Source organism: Rutidosis leptorrhynchoides, chromosome 7, assembly GCF_046630445.1.
Source record: "Rutidosis leptorrhynchoides isolate AG116_Rl617_1_P2 chromosome 7, CSIRO_AGI_Rlap_v1, whole genome shotgun sequence".
Lineage (NCBI taxonomy): Eukaryota > Viridiplantae > Streptophyta > Magnoliopsida > Asterales > Asteraceae > Rutidosis > Rutidosis leptorrhynchoides.
This window is the reverse complement of record NC_092339.1, coordinates 275,134,597-275,147,518: the sequence shown is the minus strand read 5'-3', so window position 1 is coordinate 275,147,518 and position 12,922 is coordinate 275,134,597.

Genomic DNA, 12,922 nt, shown 5'->3' with positions numbered 1-12,922 from the left:
AGAATTCATCAGAATTCATTAGGTCACCTGAACCAAATCGGGTATCAACCATAAGAACGGTGGTTGCATAGCATGGTCAAAGACAGGACCTTGTGCCAGACCGAAAAATTATAGGGTGAGCTTTACTATTGCTCCTACAAAGGATAGTAATTGAATCTGACACGATATAGACCATAATTAAAAGCATGTCAGGGGACATTGCCTTAACAGTTGCTTGTTCAACGCTTTCCTTTACAACCGGACGGTAGTTTACCGAAAGGTAATATACAGAGCAAGTATACTGGACGTGATGCTTTCCTAATACAAGGTTAGCAAGTGGGTGACACAAACCATAAGTTTTGAGCTAAAATTTTCAAATCTGAAACCCATACAACCCACAAAAACAATTTGCAAACACCGGTGAAGGGTTATTCAGGAAAACTTATCTAGGGTAAAAGCTATATTGAATTTAAAAAAAATAAAATGTTTTCATAAAGATCCAATTTCCTAAAGGATCTAAATTTTTATAGTCATGTGGGACTGTAAACCACATCGTTAATACCATTGTTCATACCACCGTATAGAAATCACTGATGTACAAAGTGTGAAGAATAAAGAAGTGATTCTAGTATTTTTATTTCAAGACTATATTGCTTGAGGACAAGCAACGCTCAAGTGTGGGAATATTTGATAATGCTAAAAATGAACATATATTTCATAGCATTATCCCTCAAGAAAGACAAGCTTTTAGTTGCAATTGTTCTATTTACAAGTGATATTCGTTTAAATAATAAAAGGTGAAGACAAAAGACAGATTCGACGAATTGAAGATGCAAACGACTAAAAAATTTCAAAAGTACAAAGTACAATCAAAGTGGTTCAAATTATTGATGAGAAACGTCTCAAAATTACAAAAGTACAAGCCGCAAAACGCAAAATACAAGATATTAAATTGTACAAAAGGACGTTCGAAAATTCGGAACATGGACCAGAGTCAACTCTCAACGCGCGACGCAACGGAGTGAAAATTACAAGTCAACTATGCACATAAATATAATATAATATTTAAATAATTCTTAAAATTATTTATATATTATATATATTTATTTAAAACCGTCGGTAAGAAGAAAACAAGCACATGTGAACTCTCCCAGCTGGCCGTGAGATCGCATGGCCTGGAAGAGTAATTTCCATGCGATCGCATGGCCCCAATTGTCAGGCCACATCTATAAATTTCGCGTGTTTTGGCCAAAATAATCACATCTTTTCTCTATCTCTCTATCTCACGTATATATATATATATATATATATATATATATATATATATATATATATATATATATATATATTATAATTTTAATTTTAATTTTAATTTTAATAATAATAAGGATATGTTAGCGAATGTTGTAAGGGTGTAAGTCGAAATTCTGTCCGTGTAACGCTATGCTATTATTAATCATTGTAAGTTATGTTCAACCTTTTTAAATTAATGTCTCGTAGCTAAGTTATTATTATGCTTATTTAAGCCGAAGTAATCGTGATGTTGGGCTAAAATATTAAAGATTGGGTATTTGGGCTTTGTACCATAATTGGGGTTTGGACAAAAGAACGACACTTGTGGAAATTAGACTATGGGCTATTAATGGGCTTTATATTTGTTTAATTAAATGATAGTTTGTTAATTTAATATAAAGATTTACAATTGGACGTACCTATAAATAACCATATACACTCGATCGGACACGATGGGAGGGATATTTATAAGTACTAATAATCGTTCATTTAACCGGACATGGAAATAGATTAATAGCTAATGGACTTATTAAAATAGGGGTGAATTATATACAAGGAAAATTGGTATAATTATAGTTTAAATCCCCAATTAGTTGGAATATTTGACTTTGGATATAAGGATAATTTGACGAGGACACTCGCACTTTATATTTATGATTGATGGACTGTTATGGACAAAAACCAGACGGACATATTGAATAATCCAGGACAAAGGACAATTAACCCATGGTAACAAACTAAAATCAACACGTCAAACATCATGATTACGGAAGTTTAAATAAGCATAATTCTTTTATTTCATATTTAATTGCACTTTTAATTATCGTACTTTTTAATTATCGCAACTTTATTTATTGTCATTTACATTATGTACTTTTATTTATCGCAATTTCATTATTGTCTTTTACTTTACGCTTTAGATTAAGTTGTATTTATTTTAAATATTTTACATTAGGTTTTAACTGCGACTAAAGTTTCAAATCGACAAACCGGTCATTAAACGGTAAAAACCCCCTTTTATAATATTAATACTACTTATATATATTTTTGTATTTTTACAATTATAAGTTAAAAATATGGCGTTAAACTTGGCTAAGATCCCTGTGGAACGAACCGAACTTACTAAAAACTACACTACTGTACGATTAGGTACACTGCCTATAAGTGTTGTAGCAAGGTTTAGGTATATCCACTCTATAAATAAATAAATAACTTGTGTAAAATTGTATCGTATTTAATAATATTTTGTAGCAAATATATAACTATTTCGTATACGCCTCGCATAACATCATAGCTCGTGGTATTGAAGATTTAGCGTTATACTTTGAGATGGTATGCTATTTTGTTGCTAGCGTGTATGCGGTAAATGTGTAAGTGTGTGCAAGTAGGTATATTATATATGTATGGGTATAATTATTGCACTCACTAAGCTTTGCTTACCCTCCCGTTATTTATCTTTTTTTAGGCTCTGGCGTGGAGAAGGGCAAGGGTATTCGCCTGGATCAGAGATTCCCCACTCTTGATATGACAGCGGTGGCTTTTGCATTTCGACCTAGGTTTTGGGTAGTTTAACCCCAAACACCATGCTCGTCTTTTGTTTGGTATTTAAACTCGCGGGTCGAAAATACTATTGGTGTTGTACGGGTCGTCGTACCCCTTTTGTAAACTCTAATCTTGGAACTATGTAATCTATATTTGGTCATAAGCAAATTGTCAATGTAAGAATGTGGTTTGGGAAGTTTTGGCTTTTATGTGTGAAAATTGACAAACAGCATGTTTTATGTACTAACGCGCGCCGCGCAAATGGGAACTGCAGGTGCCAGATCCCATGATTTATTTCTGACCTGGTTTCATGTGTTAACGTGCGCCGCGCAACCCTGCGCGCACCGCGCAAATCCCTCAGGCCAGATCACTGTTCCTTTTTAAAAAAAAGTCGTGTTTTGAGTAACCGAGGTTGGGTCGTTACAAATATGTTGTGAAAAGTGTTTTGTCTAAAAGTGTCGGGAAGTGGGTGATCTTCAAAAAAAATTGTGAAATCCGGACAGAAGCTGTCCAGCAGTCTGCTCGCCGCGCACAGACGGGTTGCGCGCCGCGCACTCAGTCTGGGCAGAACTGTTTTAATTTTTTTTTATTGTTGCACTTTCGATTGGATAACGGGTTGGGTCGTTACATCCAAGCTCATTAACATAACCTCAAACCATTTTACACTTTACGAACGTGTACTCCACACTCCCCAAATTCGTGTAGCATTTCAATGGTTCGAGCACTTTCAACTTTGCAATCCAATCAACTAAAATGACGTTGGATCATGCTAAAATCACCAACAATTCCCCCCATTTTAGTATGATCCTTGATTACTAAAATACCAACAAACAGAAAACTAATGCATAAGTGTAAATGTCACATGCATTGAATTTACACATAGTATATTACACGTGCAAGAATTCGAAAATCAGGGTGCTCTAATAGTTTTAACCCATCAATTAATTTGAAAACATGTCGATAATATACACACCATTTTCATACTTTCCACAATTAACCCGACACGTTAAAATCCATGTGTCCCAATCCTCTTATGAACATTTCAAAAGCTAATTCCAAGTTTTCTTGAGGCGGCTTAACCTCATGTTCACATAGGTAGTTTTCCTTTAATCTTGCTTCCGCGATGCAATTTTTCAAGAAAACTATTAAGAAGTATCAAAATTCAACCTTCTTTATCTTATGGGTCCGAAAACATACTTTGGGATCATATATTAATTCCAATCTTCATATAGTAGGCTTTCCTCAATGAATTCAGCTCCTAGCATTGTACTAGAAGGAAATTGGGTATCCCACTATGGAAGATCTAAATAGACTTCAATCCCACAACATTAGCCATCTTTTGCTGGATTCCGGCTAATGCTTTTAATCAAGTGATTTGGTCAAACTATCGTTGTAGCCCAACAAAATCCACAAACATCAATTCATTTGTGATAAACCTCACGAAACATAATTTTTCTAAGGCATAAGTGTCTAGACTTTCACTTGTTCAAATACATGCCTTAGTCAAAGACATCCCATCACTAGGGATCACCATGAACTTTTATCTCATTCATTATGACTTCAATCGATTTCCCTTTTACAATCCTTTTAACCAAGAATTTACCAAGTCCTTATATATACCATAAGAAACTTGTGAGTACTCAAATCAACTGATTGATTAGTCCATGCATATGTCCACCTTTCATAAGTAATCAATGTAATCCTTATAAGTTATACACCCTTGATAATGTATCTCCATTATCCTTGTGTACAAATATTACCATTACATTAGAGGTGAGATTATAATTATAAACATACCTTAGCCAATCCACTTCTAGAACCAAGAAGTGATGGCAACAAGTTTCTAATATCAATAATCTCATCATCAAACTTTTGATCCAAGATACCTCATCTATACCAAGTGTAAAATCCAACAACTTGTAGATTTATCATCCTCTTGATCAATAGTAAACTCAATGTTATTTAATATGCCTTAAGGATTTCCATTGCGAATTAAACCATAATTCATGGTTGGCTTTTACAAGTACTAAAGTACTTAAGCTCCATCACAATGAATTCCACTAGACCATGCTTAATATCTTAACACCATGCTATATTGGTCACTTGATGCAATCACATACATCACACCACCAATTTCCAAAGTAAACCGGTGTTTGAAACAAATAAGCAACATCTAATCCTTATTTCATATTTATTAGTTTCACTAATTTGTACCATCTTTATAGATATCAAAAATTTATGGACATATATCACCAATGAATAAAGACTCTCATGGCCATTTGAATTCATAGCAAAATCAGTCACCTCACAATAATACAATATTGTCTTCTGACTTTTTCAACGGATTATTATCACCCGTAAATATCCTAACAATTGTTATCGATCAATCCATTGTTTTAACCAACAATCACAAACTTAACAATTCATAATAGGTGTCCATGTCAATCATCCAAAAGAATATAATTAAACCTTCTTTTATTGACATCACATATTCATGCATGATAGTACCAACACGTACTTCACATAGTTCTTTTCTAAACAGTAGAACATAGATGGTTTCACTAACAATTAATCATACATAGAAAATAAATTACTCCGTATCAAAATACTTTAAGAAATATGTTTTTTGGAACCGACAAAATTGACGGTTATAATTATTTTCCATGCATTGAATCAAAGTTGGTATCCAACAATTGAAAATAGGGTCAAAATTTTATCATAAGTTGTTACAATACTACATGTAACAAATATAAACCATTGAATCAAGAAAGGTCAAAAGTTGTGACCTTTCACCAATCATTTTAATTATTGATGGATAATAAATTAACATGAATTTATACCACTCTTGCAGAATTATGATTCTCTCATGTTCTAAATAACATGACTAGTCATGTTAAGTAAATTATAACCAGTAGATTAAATTAATGGTCAAAATTGATTGAAAGTAATTTTTCAACTGATTTTTATTCTCTCAATTTTTACCCAACATCCCAATAACTTTCCTACTACGGAGTATTAACAATAACTTCTCCTTTTCTACATAGATTGATATTTATATTCTGTAATTGATCATATTACAATATTTATAAAGTTCAATAATTAAATAGTAATATCAAAAGTTGTCATTTTCTAACAACTATATTAAATTGCATGGATACGTGGTAATAATTATCTCGTGTATCGTAATTGTATAGAAACCACTGTGAGAAAAGAATTAGAAATTTAGGAAGGGGAAGTTACTTTCAATCAATCTTGACCATTAATTTAATCTAGTAGTCATAATTTACTTAACATGACTAGTCATATTATTTAGAACATGGGAGAATCCTAATCCCATGTTGTAACTAATGTCAATTCAACGATTGGTAAGATAGAATTCCTCTACAATATCAAAACTATGCAAGAAGAATTCTTAATAAAAGAATTCCGAAACTTTGTAACAATATTCATATGAATGTAAACAACAAAGATTGACACCAAAACATTTTAGTATATTCTTATTTGATAATACTCCGTAAATGTTTTGGTCAAACAAAAAACAAAATTTGTTTAAATCATTCTCACATGCATCAACCTTTCCTTTTAATGTTCAAAACATTCCATAATGTGTTTTATGTTAAATACAAATATTACTCATTCCGTAATATTATTTATATCCACATATTAAATTCATTCCATTTAATGATTACATAATATTTAAGGGCCTTTTGTAGTTTATATACATTGTCTAACAGAATTAGTCAAATGAATAAACGTACCATATACACTACCATTAATCATTATAAAGAATGAAAAGAAAGTGTGTACTTGTCATGAAGATTCAACCAAAGCATAGATTCACCTCTTGAATCTTCTGTGATGACCTTGAAATTTCCGATCAAATTTAAACTTAATCTTTATATGATTTCGACACGATAAGCAAAGCCTGTAATGTTGAGTCTCAAAAATTTTGAACTACATTCATGTAATCAATTACCCTTTGACCGTACTCGATGATTCACGAACATTTACGTGTATATAAATATCTACATATAATATATAGTATATTAATTGAAAACATTAACAGAGTGTTAAATGTATAATAATTTACATGAACGTATTTGTTTCAATATATTTATCGACGAAATTAAAAGATAATATCAAATGATTGAATTATCAGATACATTGTGGTATGATTATGGGTCTCTGTTTTGAGGTCCACGGTGATTTATGAAATCTGTTCTTTTTAACAATATTTGAAAAATGGTAAAGTGATTTACATGTAAGAACAAAAGTGTCAATTAACGAGAACTAGACAAAAGTTAGTGGAGGTTCCTGCTTAATTTTCGATGCATGCTTTACAATGATTTCCTCATGCATCTTGATATGTTAACTAATTAGTTTTTATGATATTTAATGGACGATGACATGTTAAGCAAATGACCTGTTACATTAAGATAATTTTATACGTTTGATTAGCCATTGAACTTAACCCTACGACTCATTATAACTTACATATTATATGATCTTACTTTCTTAAATAAAAACGTTTTTCGATATAATAGAATTTGATTATTAAAATGTTTTGTTTAAATAACATAAATTGATTATATATAATAAATTGGAATATTAAATTAAATATATAAATAACTTGCAATGTGTACCTATAAACGTGTTATGTATATTAATTATGTATGTATGTATGTATATATATATATATATATATATATATATATATATATATATATATATATATATATATATATATATATATATATATATATATATATATATATATATATATATATATATATATATATATATAATTTAAACTAGTTGAGAAACTATAATAAACGTTGGTACATAAATGAATTATAGCAATTCAAGTTTTAAAGTGTAAACGTTATATAATAAACTTTGAAATAAAATTAGTTTTGAAAAACTAAATATTATTAAATGAATATTCCAAATATATATGTATAATATGTACAAATTATATTTTAAATATATATTATTTTACAATATGATAAGATATTAATTAGATACAAAAACGTTTTGATTATTATATATATATATTTATATATATATATATATATATATATATATATATATATATATATATATATATATATATATATAAATAACGAGATGATGAAATAAAGAAGCAAATGACCATAACACTTATATGTTTAAGTTACACTTCTAATGATATACTTCATTGATAGTTTAAGTCTATATTTTGACAAGAGTACGAGTCATGAAAAGTAGAATGCAAATTATTAAAGTGTACGAGTTAACGTTCGAAAAACCGGAACCGAGACATAAGTCGAGCGTCAACGTACAAGTCATCGGAACTAAAATTACAAGTCTACTATACACATAAATATAATATAATATGATATATATAATTATAAAGATTATATATATATATATATATATATATATATATATATATATATATATATATATATATATATATATATATATATATATATATATATATGTATATATATATATATAATTAATAAAAGTGTCGACAGCCTAAAATTGATCAAACATGAGCTAGAATTTTAGCCCATGGGGGTTAGGTACCGAAAACATCTTATAAAACCACTTGAACCCCATGCGATCGCATGGGGGTTAGGTACCGAAAACATCTTATAAAACCATCGAGTTCTGGTTCCATTTTCACACAAATATATCTCTCGATCTCTCCACATATATTTTTATTTATTATTATTATTATTATTATTAAAATTATTATTATTATTTATCCTAAGTATTAGTATTATTTAGTAGTTTTATTATTAGTAGTATACATAAAATATTACGACGAGGTTATGAGCGAATTATTTCAAAATGGGTTTTTCGAGAGGGATAGAGCTAAGGAAATTATGGGTTATAGCTAAGGAGGTTATGAGTATTGTTCGGGGGTATGCTCATGAGGACAATCTAGTGTTTATCATTTCCGTTGCATCTACGTACTTTCCTGCAATATTGAATCACAATATTGATACGTGAGCATTCATATCTTATCTTTTATATATATTAATAGTGTATCCCTGACTAGTGCTCGAGTATATATGTTTATACATGCTTGTATGCTTAATTTCGTCATTAAATAGTTTATGATAAATCATGAATTTAATACATATGCTACTGAGATAAGGTATATGATATGCATGTCGTAGGAAAGCTGGCGAAAAATTAATAACTTTTCATTTAGAAAGCGTATGGTTTCGATGAACGGATTAGAAGATATAGTCAACTGAATTATCATTAATTTTAGTATTATTATTAAAATGATTATTATTATTACTATCGTCGTTATTATCGTCGTCATTATTATTATCTAATAATAATTATTATTATTATTATCGTTATCAATATAAGTATTATTATTAAAATTGTTATTATTATTATTAATACTATAGTTATTATCACTAAGGTTATTATTAATAATAATAATATTATTATTATTATTATTATTATTATTATTATTATTATTATTATTATCATTATTATCATAATTATTAGTATTATCATTAGTATTATTATAATTATTATTATTAGTATCATTATCATTAAAACTAATATTAGTATTATCTAATTATTATGATTACTATTATCATTATTATGAATACGATATAAAAGAGGACTAAAAGCTATTAAATAAATTTATTAGGAAATAATGAGTATATATATCATGATGAAATTAAAATATTCTAAGATATTGATTTAGATAAAAATATATTTTTCATTATTTTTATCATTATTATTTAAAACTATCATTTTTATTAAAATTATCATTTTTAATAGAAATATCATTGTTATTATAAAATATCATTATTATTATCATTTTAGTATTATTATTATTAAAAATTATCATTTTGAATAGAATTATTATTTTTATATAAAAAAAATTATTATTACAGTTAATATTAAAAAGTATCGTTATTATTAAAATTATCATAATTAGAATTATCGTTTTATTTTAAATAATATTATCATTAGTAAATATAAATATTGTTATTATTATTATTAGTAGAATAATAATAATAATTATTATTATTACAAAATAATACAACTTTTACTTATTATTATGATTATCAATATTATTTTATCAAATAAATATGTGATACAAAGATATTTTTATCACACGTAATATAATTACCTTAATAATACATACTACTATATTTTTATGATATTGAGTGAACTGTATAAATATTATTACTTAAGATATATAAAAGTATATTTTTTATTATATATGAATTTTAATATAAATTTTTATTTAGTAATATATGACTTGTATTATTTACTCTAAGAAAATCTGATAAATATATTTAAATATATAAAAGGACTATATTTAAGTTGTATAATAAACATGTATAGATTTTGGAAGTCATTTTTGGGTCAAGTTGACTTTTGTTGACTTTAGCATATCGGTCTCGAGCATTAGGATTGTGATACACTATGACTTGACCTACATTGTTAGACAGATATATATATATATAGGTTTGTGAATCCGAGGCCAACCCTGCACTTGCTCAGTGCCGTCATTGCATTATTGCTACGAAATACAGTATCGTGAGTTTCATTTACTCCATTTTTAAATGCTTTTGCAATATATATTTTTGGAACTAAGAATACATGCGCTGCTTTTATAAAAGTTTTACGAAATAGACACAAGTAATCGAAACTACATTCTATGTGAAAGGACCCGTCCTAATCCATCCGGACGAAGTCCATATCGATTATAAACGATTCATAACAGTTGATTACATCGCGAGGTACTTGACCTCTATATGATACATTTTTACAAACATTGCATTCATTTTTGAAAAGACAATCTTCCATTACATCGAAAGTTGACGACATGCATACCATCTCATAATATATTCAACTATAATTGACTTAATAATAATCTTGATGAACTCAACGACTCGAATGCAACGTCTTTTGAAATATGTCATGAATGACTCCAAGTAATATCTCTAGAATGAGCAAATGCACAGCAGAATGTTTCTTTAATACCTGAGAATAAACATGTTTTAAAGTGTCAACCAAAAGGTTGGTGAGTTCATTAGTTTAACAAAAGTAATCATTTCATAATTTTAATAGACCACAAGATTTCATCTTTCCATTTCTCATAAGCATACGTCCCATACATAGAGACAAAAATATCATTCATATGGATTGAACACCTGGTAACCGACATTCACAATATGTATAAAAGAATATCCCCATCATTCCGGGATCCTCCTTCGGACATGATATAAATTTCGAAGTACTAAAGCATCCGGTACTTTGGATGAGGCTTGTTGGGCCCGATAGATCTATCTTTAGAGTTCGCGTCAATTAGGGTTTCTGTTCCCTAATTCTTAGATTACCAGACTATATAAAAAGGGGCATATTCGGTTTAATAATCCAACCATAGAATGTAGTTTCACGTACTTGTGTCTATTTCGTAAAACAGTTATAAAAACAGTGCATGTATTCTCAGTCCCAAAAATATATATATTGCAAAAGCATTTAAAAAGGGATTAATGCAACTCACGCATATAAATATTGTAAAACAGTTAATAAAGCATTTGCATGTATTCTCAGCCCAAAAATGTAAAGAGTAAAAAGGGCGAATGAAACTCACCATACTGTATTGATAATGCTAAAAACGAACATATATTTCATAGCATTATTCCTCAAGAAAGACAAGCTTTTAGTTGCAATTGTTCTATTTACAAGTGATATTCGTTTAAATAATAAAAGGTGAAGACAAAAGACAGATTCGACGATTTGAAGACGCAAACGACCAAAAAGCTCAAAAGAACAAAAGACAATCAAAAAGGTTCCAATTATTGATAAGAAACGTCTCGAAATCACAAGAGTACAAGATTCAAAACGCAAAGTACAAGATATTAAATTATACGCGAGGACGTTCGAAAATCCGGAACCGGGACTAGAGTCAACTCTTAACGCTCGACGCAACGGACTAAAAATTACAAGTTAACTATGTATATAAATATAATATAATATATAATTAATTATATTAATTATATATATATTATATATATATATTTAAAACCGTCGGCAGCAGGAAACTCCAAGGGTGTAAAATGAAAATACCTCTCCGCGACTCGCGGAGTTTAAAGGGGTTTTTGCCGCGAGTCGCGGAGCCCCAAAAACCATTCCTGGCTATAAATCAACCCGAATTCTGATCAAAATATCATCCATTTTTTATCTCTCTCTCAATATATACGAGTAATATATATTTATATTTATAATTTATATTTTAATTTTAATTATAATTCTAATAATAAGGGTATGTTAGCGAATGTTGTAAGGGTGTAAGTCGAAATTCTGTCCGTGTAACGCTACGCTATTTTTAATCATTGTAAGTTATGTTCAACCTTTTTATATTAATGTCTCGTAGCTAAGTTATTATTATGCTTATTTAAAACGAAGTAATCATGATGTTGGGCTAATTACTAAAATTGGGTAATTGAGCTTTGTACCATAATTGGGGTTTGGATAAAAGAACGACACTTGTGGAAACTAGACTATGGGCTATTAATGGGCTTTATATTTGTTTAACTAAATGAAAGTTTGTTAATGTTAATATAAAGATTTACAATTGGGCGTCCCTATAAATTACCATATACACTCGATCGGACACGATGGGCGGGGTATTTATATGTACGAATAATCGTTCATTTAACCGGACACGGGAATGGATTAATAGCCACTAGAATAATCAAAACAGGGGTGAAATTACATTCAAGGGTAATTGGTGTAATTGTTAACAAAGTAGTAAAACCTTGGTTTACACGCAGTCGATAACCTGGTGTATTCATTAAACAAAGTATTAAAACCTTGTTACAATTCGAATCCCCAATTAGTTGGAATATTTATCTTCGGGTATAATAATAATTTGACAAGGACACTTGCAATTTATATTTATGACTGATGGACTGTTATGGACAAAAACCAGACGGACATATTGAATAATCCAGGACAAAGGACAATTAACCCATGGGCATAAAACTAAAATCAACACGTCAAACATCATGATTACGGAAGTTTAAATAAGCATAATTCTTTTATTTCATATTTAATTTCCTTTATTTTATAT